Here is a 21,657-nt window from a genome sequence, read left to right on the forward strand (position 1 = left end):
TTGGTAGTGGATTAAATTAGTATTATAATAAGTTAATGATTCATTTGTTGCTTTTCTATAGTTGTTTATTGAAAAATGCATTATTTTTATCTTGCAGTACATTCAATATTGGATGAACACCATATTGTAAGTCAATGATTGATTTGTTGTCTTTTTATTATGTTTGTTCAATACCATTTATTTTTATCCTAAAGTCAAGAAGCTAGTCATTGACTTACTACATGATATTTAATATTAAAGGCATAATCCAACTTATAGATGAAATGATTTTTTTATGAGAATCAGTAAATACAATGAAGATTGTGATTTTTTGTTGTTTAAAATACAATTTTGAATGCACAAATAGATTGAGCGCACTGAAAAACCTCCAAAATTTTGATTAAAATTACCTGATAAAAATACTTTGAAAACAATTTCCTTTAAAATTAGACAAAACCATAAACTCTAACGAGGCAGAGGAATTGCATGGATGGCCAAAAGGGGCAAAAAAAAATTTTAAAAATCTTGTAGAGACAGTGTTTGAATCCTGTTTTTGATGGTGGAAATGGATTCAGCACCACCAAAAATGTTTCGGACACCTAAAATTTTGAAGTTTAACAACTATAACTTGGATTTACAAAAATTCTTGCTAGATTTTCTCTAAATATGACCGGAATTTCCATAACTTTCCAAACAACTCCTCTGCCTCATTAAATTATGCGTATTAAACACCATATATTAAAACAATAAATCAATAATTAATTTTTTCATATTTACCTTTTAATAAAAAAATACCAAATCTTTATCAACTAATCTAGTCATGTCCACTTCTTGGGGATATTCCGATGACTGGGAATTCGAGGATGGCACGTTGGTATAGCATTCACGTCTGCATAAAATAACCATAAACTGGGCCGACGTGGGCACAACATTCAATTAAAGGAAAGCTGGTATGACAAGAATTCTTCAAGTCGTCGGGCTATATGTCTCACAAATTTTCAAGTCGTCACGCTCAGAATGTTTCATAATTACGCCATAAGGAGTTCCCTATGAGATTAACTCCCCTCTTATTACACCTGTCTTGCTATAATCCCTTTGATTGAAATGTTAGACAATTCAAACAATTGCCATCGTTGGATTAAACATATGGTTATAACTGAAGCGACACTGACTTGAAATGCCACTCTTTGGAAACCCAAATCAATGGCACTCCTGGAAAATCGAAATCAGTGGATTCCCCTGCTCGATGCCCTTCTTTGGAACCCAACACTTTCCCTGCTGAAGGAAACATTCTTGCTCAATGCCCCTGCTCGGAAACCCAAATCAGCGGAGTACCAGCCCTTGTTTCAAGAGTCCTCGCAATAGGAAGAAAAAGTCTCAAGAAGAGGATATTAACAATGGGCTCAAGCCTGCTTGTGCTGCCATTGCGGGAGAGAACCGTGATCGTAATTTTAGTGCGAAAACATCTAATGGGTGTGTGAAAAGCTCTGGTGGGTCTCTGAAATCCAATATTTCATAAACACCTTCGTTGGCTAATGCCTCTGGGATTCATTCATGTAAATCTATGAGATGTGCTGCTAACTACCCAGATTGGGGTTTGGTCAATTTCAAGGCTCAACCCCGCAAATTCCTTGTTGCAAAGAGGCATGATCAGCCTGAGAAGGAACCCGTTGAATGCAAATGCAGTGAAAGGAAAGCAGATGGAGATATATCTAGAAAATGTGCTTGTGTTGCTTCCAAGGAAATGAGGGCTTCTCAGGAGGAGTTTTGCAAGGAGAATCTACAGTTAACACCTTCAGATTGTACGGAAGAAGAAGAACATACAGAAAGAGGTAAGGACTGCAAAACCCATGGCTCTAATGTGAATCTTGAGATTGCAAATGCTGATAAACGTCATGAATTTGAATGCAATGTAGATGGAAGATATGGGTTTGCTGAGAAATCTTTCCCTGCTGAAGGAAACTTTCTTGCTCAATGCCCCTCCTTGGAAACCCAAATCAGCGGAGTCCCAGCACTCGTTTCAAGAGTCCTCGCAATAGGAAGAAAAAGTCAGGAAGAGGTTCGGTCAAGGCTCAACCCCGCAAATTCCTTGTTCCAAAGGGGCATGATCGGCCCGAGAAGGAACCCACTGAATGCAAACATAGTGAAAGGAAAGCAGATGGAGATATATCTAGAAAATGTGCTTGTGTGGCTTCCAAGGAATTGAGGGCTTCTCAGGAGGAGTTTTGCAAGGAGAATCTACAGTTAACACCTTCGGATTGTGCGGAAGAACATACGGGAAGAGGTAAGGACTGCAAATCCCAAGGCTCTAATGTGAATCTTGATATTGCAAATGATGATAAACGTCATGAATTTGAATGCAATGTATATGGAAGATATGGGTTTGCTGAGAAATCTAGTATAGTTCTTCCTTGTAATAAATTTATTGATGACAATGACCAATCAGTGCAATCGAAATACGGGTCTACATTGACAAAGGAATACTCTCGCTCCAAGAACTGCGTGGATTTATCAATCCGTGGGTGGCAGATGAAGTTGATGGTGTGCAGCCTCATTCATTGCCCATTCTTTCGCAATTCATTCTTTTCTCTGAAAGCTTCTCCCTCCCAAATTGTTGCACCTTCACCCATTTTTAGCACAACTTATCATCTCATTTCAGGCCAAAAGTTTGCAGGTTTAATCCGCACTTGCAGCAGACCAGGAGGACGAAGAGGAGCACCAGGAGGATGAAGAGAAGCATTGAGGTCCATGGCGTCTGATTCATCTGCAACCTCCAAGCCTTTTGGTGTTCTCTTTGTTTGCCTTGGTGAGTACCGTCCATCCAATGATTCAACGAGTTCGTTTGGTATCGGTCATTGTTCGCGATGATGCTTCCATAACGTCTACCATTATTGTCAGCCATTCAATTGTAGAAGATTATAGTATATTGTACACTATAGATCCAAAGCCTGAAGCCAAGCACAATTCTTTGTATCATGCCTGACTTGAGCGAACTAAATTTTTGTAGTTCTATTCAATTCAACTAAAGGAGCTAGGTTCTTCGTAGCTTCTATATTCTTAAAAACCCTGACCCAATTTCTCATCTATGTTTCTATTAGAACAAATCATAATAAACTGGCACTAGAGATTTTTACAGTCATACAATCCACCCAATGATTGTAAAGAGCAAATTTTAGTAATGCCTAAATACCAGCGAACGTCCGGTTAGGACATAGAAATTTTCTTCTACCCTTTTGAGCGTTTCAAGAAGAAACATGATGTGAGGGGCTGCATCCTCCGACTGAGGTGCCGGGTCTAAGGGATAACTATTCTGTTAAAATCCTCTGAGATCTGCACCTAGCCTCATTCCTTGGTGCCATATGGATGGGGTAGCCCACAGTGAGAAAGCTTGGGGGACAGCTTAACACTTCGCCAACCTCACTAGTGAATCAATATCCCCTTAGGCTATTAATGCTATGGGTGTGACCTCTCAAGCCAGGGTGGGTGCCTGATAATCAAAGAGTTAAGTTTGAGCTGAAAGCCGTGGAACTCAAACATGAAAAAAATGACTGCAATATATACCTCTAATTTAAGGATTATTAAAACTTAGGATGTACAGTTTCCTGAACATCCGATGAGATTTAGTACACGGTTACTACAGAAATATATGGAATCCACCAATTAGGCTAAACTGGTCTAATGCAGGGTAACAACCAACGTTATGGAACTGCAACAAAATTAAGATAGCTCATTGGGCTACTTTTGTACAAAATGATACTACTACGATAGACTACATATTTATCATCGTTTGTCCATAATTGGACAACCATCTCTCTGACGAGTTTCAAACTAGCCTAAGGTGCCCGCAAGGGGATTCTGTCATCCTTGCCTTGCTATTGTGAAGCTTACAGAATTAGTGGATATCACTGAACAACTTTACAACCTGTTAAGCTAGTTACCGACAACCAACTGTCAAAAATACAAAAGGACATAGACACTAAAGGCTGTGCACTATCCTTATGTGCCTCGTTGTCTAAATTCTATTGAAGTTCTGCAACACAGAGACCCGCATGGCTATCCCTTGTCCTATCATTGTTAGATCCCTGATACATCATCAGAGTGTTTTAGCAGCTGCTTTTATATATATATATATATATATATATATATATATATATATATTTATATTTATATATAAAAAAGAATCAGCAACTAAGCTGGGTACAGGTTTGAATTCGCATGATATGGAGTCAATTGTGACTACTACCACTATAACTTTTAGGCAAATCTATGCACACTCCCACACACTGTCCACAAAGTTAATTAAGGATTTTGGACCACAAACTTTACATAAGACTTTATAGGACATCCACCGCCGATTGAGCTGCCCAGGGACTATTAGTGGTGTTAGCTTTATCAAACAACAATGCTTAGATTTATTTTGAAACTCATAGGTAGAATAGCTTTGATTGCCACAATAGGCACGCTGCTTATCATGCCCATTGCCATTCCATCTATGACATGTTTTTGGTTTATCCAAGAGCTTTCAGTTTGCGGTTCTCTACACATTTTCATATTCTCAAAGTCCCATCAAGGTAAGTAATAGTCATACAGACAATAACTCTACGATAATGTATTTTTAACAGCCTTAAATATTTATACCGAGCATAGAAATACCATTAAATATTTTCATTGATGTTTAAGGACCAACTGTTGACAAAATCCTGGCAATTTTTACGATAAAACTAGATCTGAATAAAATTGCTAGAGAAATTAGTATGGAGTCTAGGGGCTAAATGCCAACTCTTGATTGGGTGGAAGCTGCAGGGCAGCTGGGGTTGTTAGTTAGGGTACAACTTTGCCATGATGACACAAGATAAAGAAATGGTACATTAATGGGGAACTGGGTCCTCATGAATAAGGAGGGCCTAATTACTATATACAAGAGATTATTATAGCCATTCTCACACAATTGTGTATGATTTTTCAATATTTTGGTTATTAAGAGATATTTTCCTATTTCTAAGAGATGTAGATGTGTCTCATCATTATTATACTTTTGAGCCACACTGCCTTTCTATATTTGGTGTATTTAGTATTTTAGTATTTATCTAGTTATTTCTGGTAACTCAGAGCATTACATCAAGGTCCAGCCTTGGATGTGGAAGAGAGAGGAAGGGAAATCTCACCTCAGAAAGGCCTTGGCTTTGTCTCAACTATTTTCCCCATCATACAACCCCTGAAAGCAAATGCTTTAATGATCAATCTTAATGGACTAGGGCTTATCCTTTAACAAATAATCCCTTCTGCTTCTAAGGAAGAAATCAAATCAAAGGTTGTGGTGTGCGGAGGGCCATTGAAACAAGGGTCCGACTCTTGACATGATCACTTTGTTTGCTACTTCCAATTGCCTGAACTTTCTAAGTTCAATGGTCAATTTACTGCTTCCATAAGGTCTCTCCATAGTATGTATTTTCTAGATTATTTTTGTGTGTTTCTGGTTGTCAGTTTCATGTCAAAACAGAGCCAGTCACCAAGGAGTGTGGCTTATTATGCTCTCTGCACTCAATGTTTGTGTCTTTAGTCATTAAATCTAGCTGAAACATTTTAGTGGAATCGAGGGCCAAGGATTTGGTTTCCATCTTTCTGTTTTTAGTGTTGAGTGATGCATTTCAGTTTCATTTAAATACGTGAGCCCGCTTCATGTTTACATAAGTTGTTGAATTTATAATGATACACATTTTTTAATATTTAATCATGAGTTTAACTTGCCAGTGGAAAATGGAACAAAAATAACAATCACATGAGAGAATATCCACTATAAACTTCTTCATAAAAACATTGTAGAATAATTACCAATTCATGGTAACTAAATATTTCATGTAGAGTTATGCATTACTTCAGTCCTTTACAAAGCAGAAATTCTAGTAACTAGTTACCGTTGATATCTCAATGCTCATGATTGCTTTTTCAGGGCCGTGATGCATATCAGTGTCAAGAAGGATAATGATTATTAGCTGTGGAAAAATTATTATCTGATTTGTCAAGGATAATGATTTGTTATTGGCTCCTATTGTTGCAATTGGGAATGATAAAAGCATTGCAAGTTTAGATATCTTAAGTAGTTGAAAAAATATTTGCTAATCTCTCCAGGAAAATAATCTCTATTTATTCTTGTTCTTGGAAGGCAACATTTGTCGGAGTCCCACTGCAGAGGTTGTATTTCGTGATGCTGTGTAGAAAAGGGGATTGACATCAGCATTCAAAATTGACTCTGCTGGAACTATTGACTACCATGAGGTAGGTTCTAGCTTATCATGGGTCAAGGCTAATTGAATCGGTATTTTTGTCTATTATAATGCAATAAATAGGTATCACGTATTAATATGTTGAAATTATTTGAAGGGCGGTCCTGCAGATCCCAAGATGAAGAATGCAGCCAAGAAACGTGGAATAGAGATAACTTCTATATCAAGGTCTATATCACCTACAGACTTTAAAGAGTTTGATCTAATACTTGCAATGGACAAGCAGAACAAAGGTAAATAAAAAGCATAAATGGCATATAAAACTCCCAAAATTTTCAGTTTCATTTGCTAAGTTGTTCCAAACAGAATCTAATAAGCCAATACTATTGTTAAATTCAGCAAAATGTACATTAAAGTTTGTCTATGTTATTGTTAACATATGCTTCTAATTAGTTTCTAAGTTGTGTGCAAAAATAAATTAATAACATGGGATGGATATATTTTGTAGTTGACATATTGACAATTCTCCTTCAGCGCCCCAACGCACAAGGCCTTTATGGCTTTTTCCAAGTAATTGGTTACATTTGGTATTCTTTATCATTTCCCTGTGATACGCATACCATGGAGGAAGCCATTTTTATAGTCAGATGGAGAAAGTGGGGGGAGCAAAATAGCTGTGAGATATCAAATGGACAATTACTGTGCCAATGGCTTGCAACCTTGGAGCTCTGAAAAGCTTCCTACAGCAGTGGTATGAGAACTCAACTTTGCTCAATTATAGTGAAGTTTTAGTGTGATAGCATCTGAGATTTGTTTTGAGGTTGGTTCTCTCTTTAACTGATTTTTTGATTTTGTGTGTTGTTGTCATTACAGATGTGCCTGATACTGCACTGATATTGAGAAAGCACACCCTTCCAATGAAGCTATTTTCTTGCATGTTATTCAATGAATTAGAAATCTTCAATCCTCAGGATCAGTTGCCATTTGCATATGTAAGAGACATGATGACACCCAAAGTGAGGATTCACATGTTCGAATCAGCCATTTTTAATACAATAACAAATGAATATTGACACTCTTACAAAGTCAATCGAAGCATTTTCAAAGAGCCTCCTTTGGACCTACAAATTTCTTTGGGTTATGAATCCAACGCCTGCAAATCGTATCTGGACAGAATGTGGGCTGCATATTCCATTTGATTGTATTAATTCATTTCAAATTTGATTGGATGCTAAGATTATAGCTTGCAAAAGCTATCAATTTTTTAAAATGTGAAGGGTCATGAAAGAGCAGAATATAGGAGGATCCATAACTGCAAATTTAACCAGTACATGATGTTGATGGATGCCATGGGTGTTAATTTTGTGCTATATTGGATTAGATGACTGATTTACTTCTCAATAATTGAAGTCATTTTTACTGCCTCTGCCAACATGAGATGATAGAGACTGTGCACCTATATCTAATATGTGTATTGCATTTAATGGAGTTGATAGGACTGAATTGTTTTCCATTGTAAATTCCAGTGGTGATTCTGGTTATACCGGGAATGAAGGAAAATAGAATGAAACGTGCTCTTCTGGACAACTGGTATCCAAACTTGGTGTATGCCATGAAAACATTTTTAACTCAAATGGAAACAAAGAATTTTTCCAGGTGGCTCTTCATTGTCAACACAATCCTGAACTAAAATTTGGTACAAGTTGTATAGGCTTGCATGTGCACCATCGTGACAGAGTTTTTATTGAAGGAGGTGCAATGTGGGGACAGATGTTGATTTGAGACGGTACAAATATATGAGTCTCTTTTGTGTTGGACTACATGGACGGTGGAACCCTTGCGTAGGTTCTTCAAACCCACAAGAAAATCCCAGAACACTATTTGGCTGAGGTTGCCAGGCAGGTGCTCAAGGGCTTGCATTACCTGCACCAGAACAAAATTGTTCACCATGATATAAAGCCCTCCAATTTACTGATCAATAAGAGAAGTCAAGATTCCCGATTTCGGTGTCAGAACTGTGTTGGCTCACACTTTGCCCCAGTGCAATTCCTTTGTGGGCACTTGTGCTTATATGAGTCCTGAAAGGTTCAATCATGATGGTTATTAATTTACAATTTCTATTGTCTTCTGCAATGCAGTTTCTCGAATACCCTTCAGATTATGAAGTGGAGAAGTATTTTCTTAGGAAAGCTACAACCATGGAAAATCGGTCTTGCCACTTATATTCTGAGTTTTCAAGTAATCAGATATCCTCATATTTAACAATTTGAGAGATCTATCAAGAAACATTACCTTATGGCATGCATGTTTGTTAAATCAATCAGGCTAAAACTATGTTTCGTTGTTGTTGGCAGTCTCGGCTATTGTTCATCAGATTCAAAAAGAAGAGTTATTTGGTAAATCTCGGCTACAGTACATGAAAGGACCTGAAAACCCCTATTCAGCAGCAGGTCCAGTGACCTTCGGTGGAACTCTGGATGTGAAGGAAAGAAAAAGGTATTTCAATTATTCTGAAGGGACTGATTTGCCTTGTGGTTTTGCCAATTACCGTACCCGAGGGTTCCTTGTGTCTGAAGAAGACAGGAAGGTCATGGAACAGTGCAAGGGGGGTGTGGTAATTTCAACTATATTTGGAGCCTAAGAAAGATTAAAAAACCCAATTATGTTAGGAAAATCACAACAAAACATTTGTTTCTTTGTGTTTATGGACAATGAAACTCTCACACTTCTTGCCAGATACCAGATCAAGCCCAATGAGTCTCATAGAATTAGAATTTGGCACAGTGTTTTGGTCAGGGAGTTGCCATACAAGGAATCTGTAATGAATGGCCTCATTCCGAATTATCTTTCCCACAAGCTTTTCCCAATCTGTGTTTAAAACATTTGGATGGATGCCAAGCTACAGCTTGTTCTTGATCCTTTGTTAATTTTGGAAAATCTCGTTGTAACTCACAATGTTGATATTGTTGTCTCAAAGCATCCTTACAATACTCATAACATGGAGGAAGCCATTTTTACAATCATATGGAGAAAGTGGAACAAAGAAGCTGTGAGGTATCAAATGGATAGTTACTGTGCCGACGGCTTGCAACCTTGGAGCTCTGAAAATCTTCCCTCAAGCAGTGGTATGAGAACTCAGCTTTGCTCAATTATGGTGAAGTTTTAGTGTGATAGCATCTGAGATTTGTTTTGAGGTTGGTTCTCTCTGTAACTAATTTTTTGATTTTGTGTGTTGTTGTTGGCATTACAGATGTGGCTGACACTGCACTGATATTGAGAAAGCACACCCTTCCAATGAAGCTATTTTTTTGCATGTTATTCAATGAATTAGAAATCTTTTATCCTCGGGATCAGTTGCCATTTGCATATGTAAGAGACATGATGACCCCAAAGTGAGGATTCACATGTTCGAATCAGCCATTTTTAATACAATAACAAATGAATATCAACACTCTTACAAAGTCAATCGAAGCATTTTCAAAGAGCCTCCTTTGGACCTGCAAATTTCTTTGGTTTATGAATCCAGAGCCTGCAAATCGTATTTGGACAGAATGTGGGCTACATATTCTGTTTGATTGTATTAATTCATTTCAAATTTGGTTGGCTGCTAATATTACAACTTCCAGAAGTTATCAATTTTTTAAACTGTGAAGGGTCATGAAATAGCAAGAAATAGCAAAATATGGGAGGATCCATACACGCAAATTTAACCAATCCATGATGTTGATGGATGGCATGAGTGTTAATTTTGTGCTAGATTGGATTAGATGACTGATTTACTTCTCAATAATTGAAATCATTTTTACTGCTTCTGCCAACATGAGATGATAGAGACTGTGCACCTATATCTAATATGTGTATTGCATTTAATGGCGTTGATAGAGACTGAATTGTTTTTCCATGTGAATTCCAATGGTGATTCTGGTTATACCGGAAATGAAGGAAAATACAATGAAACGTGCTCTTCTGGACAGTTGGTATCCAAACTGGGTGTACGCCATGAAAACAGTTTAACAAGACCAAAGAATTTTTCTAGGTTGCTCTTTGTTGTCAACGCAATCTTAAACTGAAATTTGGTACAAGTTGTATAGGCTTGCATGTGCACCATCGTGACAGAGCTTTTATTAAAGGAGGTGCGACGTGGGGACAAATGTCCCCAGATGTTGATTGTTACATTTCTGCATCTTTTTTAGATTTTCCTATCCCTATGTCGCCATTGCTCTTCAATTTATGCACATTTCTGCATCTTATTTAGATTTGCATATTCCTATGTCACTATTGCTCCTCAATTTATGCACATTTCTGCATCGTATTTAGATTTTCCTATTCCTATGTTGACATTGCTCCTCAATTTATGCCTTACGGCGTTTCCTTTGCAACATTTGGTGCAAATGCTAGTTTTAAGATTATTCTGAGGGTTATTTTGGGTAGGCAATATTTATTCAGTAGCAATATTAAATCTATGCTACTCAATATACTATTATATAGATCAAGAGTGAGAATATAACATTTTAAATGTAATTATAAATATTTTAATACATTGGGATCAATAAAATCATCTTATATATTTATCATTTTAATATATATATATATATATATATATATATATATATATATATATTATTAGTTTTGTTAATATATCTATATTATTAGTTTTGAGAGAGGATTTAATTGGTAAGCATAAAGGAAAATGAAATATTATATATTAAGAGATTCAAGGATCTAATCTTCTAAACAATTAAGTGTTATATATTTATCATTTTAATATATCTATATAATTAGTTTTGAGAGACAATTTAATTGGTAAATATAAGTGTAAATAAAATATCATATATTAAGAGATTTGAGGTTCTAATCCTCAAAACACTAAAGCCTTAAAGCCTTGTATTGTTATAGGAGTAAGAAACTGGTTTAATGGTTAATTTTTATAAAATCATCTATGCTCTTAAAAAATATATAGATTTGAAATTGCATATATAATATTTAAATATAATTATATATATTTTAATTTTTGCACCAAGAGGAGAGGCACTTTCCAACTAAGTAAGATGTTGTAATGTCATGTTTTGTCTTGTTTTATTAAACATTTTGACTTTGTCAAATTACATAAAACTTAAATAAAAGAGAAAAATTATATAAATTTTAAAAGTAAAATAATTAATAATAAAATTAAAACTAAAATAAATTAGTCAATTCCCAGAAACTTTTGAGCTCGAACTTTGATAACCCATAATTTTACTAATAATATTCTTAAATAAAAATATATATATATATATATATATATATTAAAAAATACAAACTATTTTTTTTTTTAATTTTAACACTTGATAAATCTAAAATTAAAATAAATCTAAATTATACCATGATCCATCAATTTTATAATATTCCTAAATTAAATTAACATAACCTAACCTCTCTTAGAACAAAATCTCTCCCATTTAATCTATTTTTCATTAAATCTCTCACATTCAATCTATTTTTCAGTTACTGCCATCAACAGCCAAGTCATATGGATAGTCGCCCATTTAAATGCTACAGCAAGAGCATATATCATTACGAGTCAATTGCCGAGGATGCTCAGAGCCATTTATTTCTCATTATCATTTTTTTTTTTTGGTTATGGTAGCTTTTTAAATGATCCAATGGTTTTTTTCAAATTTTGTAGATGTATTGAAAAATTAAAAATTTCAACTCTTTTTATCAGGTTTGTTGTCGGAATCTTTTTGGATTGTTTTTCAAATTAATTATATGATTAGTTTATGGTAAATTTTTTGAACTAATTAATGTGGTTCATCTTCAAGACAAAAATTACTTTATTGTGAAGATGAATCATATTAATTACTTCAAAACTTCCACCAAATACTAATCATTTAATTAATCCAGAGAAACAATTTCAGAAATAAAATCTTGTGTCTTTTAAATAAAATTTTAAGATATTAATATTTTAATGAAAAAATTAAAATAAAAAATAACAATATTATTATTTTTTGCTTAGTCTAATTGATAGACAAAATGGGTATTTTCCAACTTTTTTTCTTGGTCAGTTTTATCCAAAATCTCGAAGAAATTTGTACGGATCATAAGTTTAAGTTGTTTAATATGCAAAGTTCTAGTGACTAGTAGGGTTTTGTAGGGTGTTGAAATCATTCATGTATTAAAAAGTGTATTTTAAACAACAAGAACTCATGTTATGCATGTCTATTTTGCAATAGGGTTTCCACAATTTTAATTTAATTATGAATTACTATTAGGTAAATGATAATAATTTAAGCTCCGCTTAATATTTTAGAATATTAATAGTAATAGTCAAATATCCAATGTTGAGCTTTATTTCAAAAGTAGTTAAATCCTTATGGCCCACTTAATAATTATTGTCGAGGCTTTTTATTTCAACTTAAGGTGGACGCAGATTTGCTGGCTTTTATTTTATTTTATTAATTGAGGGCCTAGATTGATTCTCAAGGGAATATGCTCAACACATGCTTAATCGTAATGCTTATCAACAATTGTAGTGTATTAGAGAGTTTGTTAGGTTGCATTAACTTTTAATAAATTTAAAAAATTATATTAATGCCAAGTGGCTCTGAGCGAACTAATTTTCTAGGGATTTGAGATTATTCCAATTCTAATAAGTTCCTCTATGACAAGTTCTTCATTATTATTTATAACATTCATTTATATATAAGAAATTTAATTTAGCAAAATGGTCCACTACTTTTAATAAATTTAAAAAATTAGATTCGTGCCAAGTGGCTCCCCACCCTCCAATTTCCTAGGGACTTGAGATTATTCTAATTCCAATGAGTCCCTCCATGATAAGTTCCCCATTATTATTTATAACATTCATTTATATAAGCAAATTTTATTTAGCAAAATGGTCCATTTTTACACTAAGATGTGTAATTCATTTTTTTTCTTAATTTAAGTTGACCCATAACCTTTTTATACATTCTTAATCAGTAAATGTGTGCATTAGTAAGACATTCTTCGCGTTGCAATAGTTTTTTGGTTATATTTATGAAGCCTTTAGCTATATTAACCACATTGATATTTTTAATGTGGTTGTACTAGTTAATAATTAAATTAAAATTATGGAAGCCCTATTCTAAAATAAACACACCTATGGGCATAATTAATTAGTACATGTTATGGCTTGGTTATTGTGGCTTGGTTATTGTTGGGGCAGTTCGATTAAACTTGACTTGGCCATAGAGTCAATTTACCATTGGAAATTTTAGGCTCTGGATTTTAATAACCATGGTTTTCTCATCCTATACTTATGTAATATAGCCCATTTAAAGGCATGAAGACTCCATTGTAATTTTCCAATGATCATTCAATTAGTTTTTCCAACAAGGATTTCTAGATTTGAAATATTGTACCCATGCTTTATTGTTTATGTATTTATGGTGTATTTGTTTATTTCTCTAGCTTACTTTTATTACTTATAGTTATTTATCAGCCTAGATTCATTTAACTCTAGATTTATTAAGCATGTAAAAAGAGATCTGATCCTCTTTTCACTTCATAGATTCAAGGTTAATATGGATCTAAACTTGATACATTATTTTTGAAATTTCATTTATTATTTTTAGTTGTTGTTAGCTTTGCTACAGTTCGAGGAGCCGAGGTGGACTCGGTGCTTCATTTTTCTGAAAGGAGATTCTTGTTGGTCGCTTTAACCTTCCCCTCTGCCTCATATGTCTCCCTTTCACCCCCATTTCCTGGGTCACTCGTTAAAATCCATATAATTCTTTTAACCCTAAGAGCGGAGTTTAGACCATCATATAACCGTATTCATATGACCGCGTGCGTTCACTAACTTTTTCCCGCCACTACGGCCCTTATCCCGCGCGCTAAAGCCTGTTTAGTTCTCCGCCGTCTGATCGTTTGCCGCACGATCCGATGGCATTCACACCTCCTGCCGCCAAAACATAACCTCGCTTTAACTCGCGGAGAAAGCGGTTTCCCGCCGGTCCCATCTGCCACGCGTCGCTGTTATATTGGATCGCTACCCCATATATGGATACCACCCACCTCCGAAAAGCGGTGCGGGGAATACCGCCCACCACCGAAACCGCCTCCCCCTGCTCGCTAACCCTCACGCAGCTTCGTCGCCCGATGACCGTTGGATCTCCCCACCTGAGATCCAACAGCCCACGATCTCCCCACTCTCATATCTTCTGATATCTTCCGCAAACCAATCCCTGCCATCAATCACTGTGATCCAACGGTTGATGTTCATCCTCCGCCCACTCGTACACCTGCCATGAAGTCTTCGCCACCTTTGACTGAGCTGTGCTTCCGAAGGACAATGGCGGCCATCTACCAGTACCCTGTGCAATTATTCTACAACAACTGCAATTAACAAGGAAGAATGGCTGAGAAGAAAAGGACAACCTCGAGCAGTTAAAGCATTTATCAGTTATGGAGCTTCTTCTGTACAACACTCCACATGTTCAAGAAGGACAACCGAGCACCAGAGAATGTCAAATTCACTCATTGAAGCAGCAAATTGTATCAAAGACCCGTATTAGATAGTTAATGTGGTTGATGGCCCATTGTAACCCCTCCACGCATAGGATAGTAGAGCATTTTGTAATGAAACACTATATATACTCAGAACCTAGATGTAATAAAATTGATGGTTGTTGTTTTGATGTAAGTTTCAACTTCTGGAGACTGTAACTACTGTGATACCTGCAACATCTGATCTTCATATTCAGCTAATACAAGCTTCTTTTGTTGTTAATTGCTCACTTTCCATTTCTTCTATGTTCTAGGCTGTGCCTGTTATGCATTTTTCATGTGCTCTTGATGTTTAGCATTAGAGGGGCTGTCATCCCACCTCTGTGTTGAAGTCTAGTATGTATCATTGAATGTGTATGCAGGTTTCTGTTCACTTAGTGCCAGAGAGCTGTCATATTTTCTGTGCATCAGGAAATAGATTTGCAGACCTCTTTACTGGTTGTAGCCGGCCATCACATGGTCTTGTGCATCTACTGGTGTGGTCAGTATTCTCCATGTTCACCTAATCCTCAAACTGTGAGTAATTGGTGGTCTAAAGCTTTGTAGTCTGGGGGTGTTCACCCATGTTTGGGGTTAAGCATAGTAGAAGTGGTTATCTGGCTTGAATATGCATCATTCCCTCCATTCATCCACCTATTTCCAACATTTTTGTTGAGTTTGCAATGTTCCCGAGCATCTCTGAGATACAACCGAGGAGAGTTTCTTGGGGTGATAACATTAATTGGCGTCATTGCCAGGGAGAAGAGATTGAAGCTCAGCTTCCCTAGGAAACGACACAGTTCCAGATTTTGATGATAGACAAGGTCTGGGCACATTTCTGGTTGTAATCATCTATCTAGCGACTCCACTGGAGGAAGACCAACCTTTGGTGACTCCACACTGCAGTTCTAGCTCAGTTTGTGAGACATACTCGAAGAAATCCTTAGAAATCACAAGTTGACTCAATGCCTGACCCTGAGAAGATTGCTAAGCAGAAGAAAACATCACAGAAAGGAGCATTATGATTAAGTAAGCCTAAGAAAACTTATGCATCTCTGAAAGATAAGGTTGTAGTTGAGAATATACAATTTGAAGATATTGAGCCTAGTGTTGCTAGTGAGAAACTTCCTTCAGAGATTCATACAGCTCCTTGTTCAGTTAGTTCCCCTTTGAATCTCAGTCCAAAGAAAGCTTCCCATACAGTCCATAGCATCCCTTTGTCTCTGTCATCCATTTCATTGTTTCATACTGCTCAATCTGCCAGTGTCCTTCCACATACCCCAGTCATGGTAGGCCAGCAAGCACCTACGAAGATAGAAAGAATTGTAGCTGCCAGGTATGGACCTCTGGTCTTGCCCGTTCCTTTGAACGCTATGCCTGCAGGAGAATATCAGAAATATATGCCCAAATTCACTGGCACAGAGGGAGTAACAGCAGAAGAACACCTTGAGACTTTCTATAGTTATGCTAATAACTTAGACATAAGTGAAAATGATGTGTGGATGAGATTTTTTGTACAGAGCCTTGATGGAGAGGCTAGGAAATGGTTCAGAGAATTGCCCTCTGGATATATTTCTAATATTGAAGCCTTAGATGAAGCACTTTTGAAGCACTAGGGAGATAAAAAGGACTTGCTATATTATCATATTGAGTTTGGTAACCTGAAGAGGGAAAATGGGGAATCATTGCCTGATTTTAATAAAAGATTCAATCGTATGTATAGTAAGACACTAGTTGAGGTAAATCCTACCCCCACCTCTGCCAAACTCACTTATGCCAATGCTTTTGACTCTGATTTCTGCCTGTTATTGAGAGAAAGAAGATGTGCCACTCTAGCTGACATGCAGGATGCAACACTAGAGGTGGAATACAATATTATGGTTGCAGAAAAGCTATAGAGTCATGTTGATAGAAGGAATTAGAGAGGTGAGGCTTTTTCTTCCTCTGCCTCATCTTCAGAACCTAAATTAGACAAAATGACTAAGATGATAGAGTCATTGGCTACTGAAATATCTAAGCTGAAGGTTGAGCAAAATTCAGGAAAGACAAGGCAGCAGAACACATTTGCTCCAAGAAATCCAAATCCATTCAAAAGAGCAAATGAATAGTTACAAATAATTCAGAGTAAAGAAAAAAATGAAGAACAAAGGTTAAAGCTCCTTTCCAGAATGTAGTCATGGAGGAGGAACAGTTTGAAGATGAGGATGAAATTCATTGCATGGAAGATAAAGGCAGTGCTGCCTTTTTGACATTGGCTGCATATGAAGAATCACTACTGCAGGACCAAATAAGTCAAGAATGGGACAGAGAAGCTGTTCTACAAACTGAGGAGCAGCGGAGATATAATCTGAGGTCAAATGCAAAAAATGTCAAGGAGAATCCTGCCCAAAGAGCTGTTGTCCAAACAGAGTCACAGAATATCAGACAGAGAAGACCAGCAGCTGACCCAGTCATCCTCAAAGCACCAGTTCAAGAGGTAAGAGGTTCTGACAAGCTACCTTCCTCTTTCAGCTTTGATTCAGAAGTCCAGAAGTTAAAAATATCTATGCCTCTGGTAGAGTTGGTAAAGAGTGAAGTATTTAGAAAGCCTATCCTTGAAGCTCTTGAGCTGGAAACCACACAAACCTCCACTGACTCTGTCAATTTGCAAGATGATAAGCCTATTGTTGTGCTTAGTCCTATGATTGAGCCTGCTGATAATAATTCTCCATCTTTTTATGTCTCCTTGACCATTCATGACAAAATCATCCACAACTGCCTACTAGATACGGGGGCCAGCCACAATCTGATGCCTAAAGCTGTCATGGAAGTGTTAGGCCTTGACATCACTAGACCATATCATGATTTATTCTCTTTTGATTCAAGGAAAGTGAAATGCCTAGGATTAATCAAAGAACCGGCCATTACCCTAACCCAGCTGCCCATGAAGAGTATAATGATGGATATTGTGGTAGCAGATGTCCCTCCTAAGTTTGGCATGTTGCTGTCTAGAGGATGGATTAAGAGACTAGGTGGGACATTACAGAATGATCTATCTTATGCCACTGTCCCAGTTTTTGGAGGAGAAAGCAGGAGATTTTACAAAGAAGCACAGTTGGCATACATCATCAGTGATGAGAAGAATCCTACTAATTATCCCATTTATGCTATGGACACCAATTTTGGAGCATGTATCCTCCAAATAGAAGAATCCTAGAAGGCCTCAATGCAGATCAGGAAACCAACAAATCAGGCTGAGGAAGAGCAAGGAAGTCAGGTTTGGGAGATGTTCTTTGATGGAGCATGTTCCAGGGAGACTGCAGGAGCAGGGGTGGTGCTGGTATCTCCAGAGCAAGAAAGCACACATCTGTCTTTTAAGCTGGCTTTCCAAGTCACAAACAATATAGCAGAGTATGAGGCTCTGATATTGGGCCTTAATGCAACAAAAGACAGAGAAATCAGGAACATAAAGGTGTTTGGAGATGCTGATCTGATCATTCAGCAAGTAAATAAAACATTTCAGGCAAAGCACCCAAGGCTGAAAGCATACAGAGATGAGGTATGGAGACTCAAAGATTCCTTTGATTATTTCTGTATTTCATATATCCCTAGAGCCAAAAATCAGCTTGTTGATTCCCTTGCTATGTCTACTAGTCTATTTATTCCTCCCATGCCTCCCAGACTAGTTTATGAAGTGCAAATGAAATACAGACCATCCTTGCTTGACAATGTCCAACATTGGAAAGTTTTTAATGATGATGATGAGATAAATAGATTTCTGCAAGTCATTGATGAATTTTCTGAAATGAAAATTGACCAAGAAAATGAAGCCTTGGAAGAAAAACCCCAATCCCAGCTTAGAAACAAAATTGGCAAAGATAGCATTGTACAGCTTCCCAGCAATCATATTCCTAAGGGTTTAATTCCTCTAGAAAGACTATTTGATCAGAATGATGTTCCTTACAAGGCTGCCCAAAAAGAAGATCAATCTACAGTCTGTAAGCATAATATAGGGAGTCCAGGTCAGCCTAGATACATAAATCTGTCCACCCATCTGTCTGCTGCCCAAAATGCTGAATACTGCAATTTAATGAAGCAATTTGCTGATGTGTTTGCCTGGGAATATAGTGACCTGAAAACCTATGATAAAAAGATTATTTAGCATAAAATCCCTCTGGAGAAAGACACCATACCTTTCAAACAAAAGCTGAGACCAATAAATCCTATGCTTCTTCCTCTGATTGAAAAAGAAATTAAAAAGTTGCTAGTTGCCAAAAGCATAGTCCCTCTTAGATATTCAAAATGGGTGGCCAACTTGGTAGTGGTGAGGAAGAAAAGTGGAGAAATCAGACTGTGTGTTGATTTTAGAAACTTAAACAAATGCTCTAAGAAAGACAATTATCCCCTACCCAAGATGGAGCATTTGCTACATAAAGTCTCAAGAGCCAAAGTAATGTCTGTCTTGGAAAAATTTTCAGGGTTTAATCAGATTGTTGTACATCCAAATGACCAAGAGAAGACTGCATTCACCACTCCTTGGGGCACTTTTATGTATGCCAAGATGCCTTTTGGGTAAATGAATGCTGGAGCAACCTTTCAGAGAGCTATGGATATAGCATTTGTAGGAGAGAAGGATAAGTCTGTCTTGATCTACCTTGATGACATAACAGTATACTCCAACAGCCATTTTGACCATTTGCAGCATTTAAAGAAGGTGTTTCTGAAGTACAAAAGGTTTGGGATTTCAGTCAATCCTAAAAAATCACAATTTGCTTTAGAAGAAGGCAAGTTGTTGGGACATATCGTTTCTATTGCAGGTGTCCGAATTGACCTAGAAAGAGTAAAAGCAATACAAACCCTGTCTGTCCCGAGATCAAAGAAGGATATCCAGTCCTTTCTGGGCAAAATTAATTTTGTAAGGAGGTTTATACCAAATTTTGCAGAATTGCTGAAGCATATTACCTCCATGTTGAAGAAGGGGTCAGAGATTAAGTGGACTGATTCAGCAAGAAAATCCTTCGAGTCCATTAAAAAGGAAATTATGGAGGCTCCCACCTTAATAAGTCCGGATTACAGCAAGGAGTTCCATATATTTTCTTTTGCCTCTAAAGACACCATTGTAGCAATTTTATTGCAAGCAAATGAGGAAGGTTCAGAGCATCCGGTGGCATTTTTCAGCAAAACATTAAGGGATGCTAAGCTGAGGTATGATATTAAGGAAAAACAAGCATATGCTCTTATCAAATCTTTGAAAGCTTTTAGAGTTTACATTCTGCATTCCAAGAAAATTGCATATGTACCCTCTGCTGCAATAAAAGATGTCTTAACACAACCTGATGTCGATGGAAGAAGGGCTAAATGGTTTGCAAAGTTGATTGAATTCAATATAGAATTAAAGCCCACCAAGTTGGTCAGAGGTCAAGGTCTTGCCAAGTTATTGGCTGAAGAAAATTGCAGATCATTGGATATTGATTTCCTGTGAACAATTGCAAAAATTGGTTAGACAGAGGAAGAAAGGAAGCAGCTGAACCAGAGATAAAGCAGTCAGTGGCCGAAAATCTAGCTTCTTGTGATTGGTATTCTGCAATAGTTAAATTCTTGATGAAGCTAGAAATTCCTCTAAGCTTTACTCAGGGACAAGCCAGAACCATTAAGCTTAGGGCAGTAAAATATTGTGTCCATGAAAATCTACTCTATTGGAGGGATCCATCTGGAATGATTTTGAGGTGTCTGGACAAAGAATAGTCAATGGAATTTATGCAGTAGTTTCATTCCAGCATGTGTGGACGACACCATTATTGGAAAACCACTGCCCATAAGATCCTCAGAGCTGGGTATTGGCCCACTTTATTTTCTGATGTATTTTCATTTGTTAAATCTTGTGACAGGTGCCAAAGATTTGAAGGAAAACAGCAGTTGAAGTCCCTGCCCTTAAAACCAATACATGCAAAAGGACCTTTTCAGCAGTGGGGCTTGGATTTCATTGGAGAGATCAATCCACATTCCAGTGGCCAACACAGATGGATATTAGTAGCCACTGATTATTTTACTAAGTGGATTGAAGCAACCCCTACTAGAAAGGCTGATCATAATGTGGTCATGAAGTTTTTGACAAAGAATATCTTCACCAGATTTGGTTGTCCACATAAATTAGTCACAGATAATGCAGCAGCCTTCAGAGCAAAAGAATTGGTGGACATGTGTGACTCAATGGGCATCAAGCTAGTGCATTCCACCTCATATTACCCTCAAGGCAATGGTCTAGCAGAATCCTCTAATAAAATCCTGATAAGGATAATTAAGAAGCTGTTAGAAGGCAATAAAAAGAATTGGGATTCTAAGCTCAAGTATGCATTATGGGCTGACAGAGTGACCATTAAGTAATCCACAGGGAATTCTCCATTTAAGCTGGTATATGGTACTGAAGTCATATTCCCAATTCAGTTAACTCTCCCTGTGGCAAAATTCCTTCAAACAGAGCAGAATGAGGAAGAAGACATGGCAAAGAGGATCACTGATTTAGCAGAGATACATAAAATTAGAGAACAACTGGTTGAAACAGCTGCAGCACATCAGAAAAAGATCAAGGAGGCCTTTGATAGGAAGACAAAGACAAATAATTTCCAGGTTGGAGACTTGGTGCTGAAGTGGGATGCATTGAAAGAGAAGAAAGGCAATCATGGGAAGCTTGATGCTTTCTGGACAGGGCCTTTTATCATTTCTCAGATTCAAGGGAACAACACCTTCTTACTGAAAAATATGGGAGGAGAGGTAGTTTTTGATGGCCCAATTAATGGGCGGTTTTTAAAAATTTATGTTGTTTAAGGTCTTTTGGCCTTAAAATTGTAAATATTTGATTTTATCAGTCTTAGTGTAGGTCCAGTCAGACTCCATGCCCAATGGAACACTAGGAATTTTGCTAATTTGTTTTCATCGGAAAGGCATTGATCTGCAGGTTCTTGAGACC

General features: G+C 36.9%; 1 pseudogene; it reads left to right on the forward strand.

The window, feature by feature from the left end:
- Window positions 1-2,508: 2,508 nt before the first annotated feature.
- LOC149165425 (uncharacterized) lies at window positions 2,509-8,844 on the forward strand (annotated as a pseudogene).
- Window positions 8,845-21,657: the final 12,813 nt, after the last annotated feature.

Source organism: Pinus tabuliformis, chromosome 5_1 (genome assembly GCF_031772625.1).
Source record: "Pinus tabuliformis cultivar Carrire ecotype Pingquan chromosome 5_1, CPIR1, whole genome shotgun sequence".
Classification (NCBI taxonomy): Eukaryota; Viridiplantae; Streptophyta; class Pinopsida; order Pinales; family Pinaceae; genus Pinus; species Pinus tabuliformis.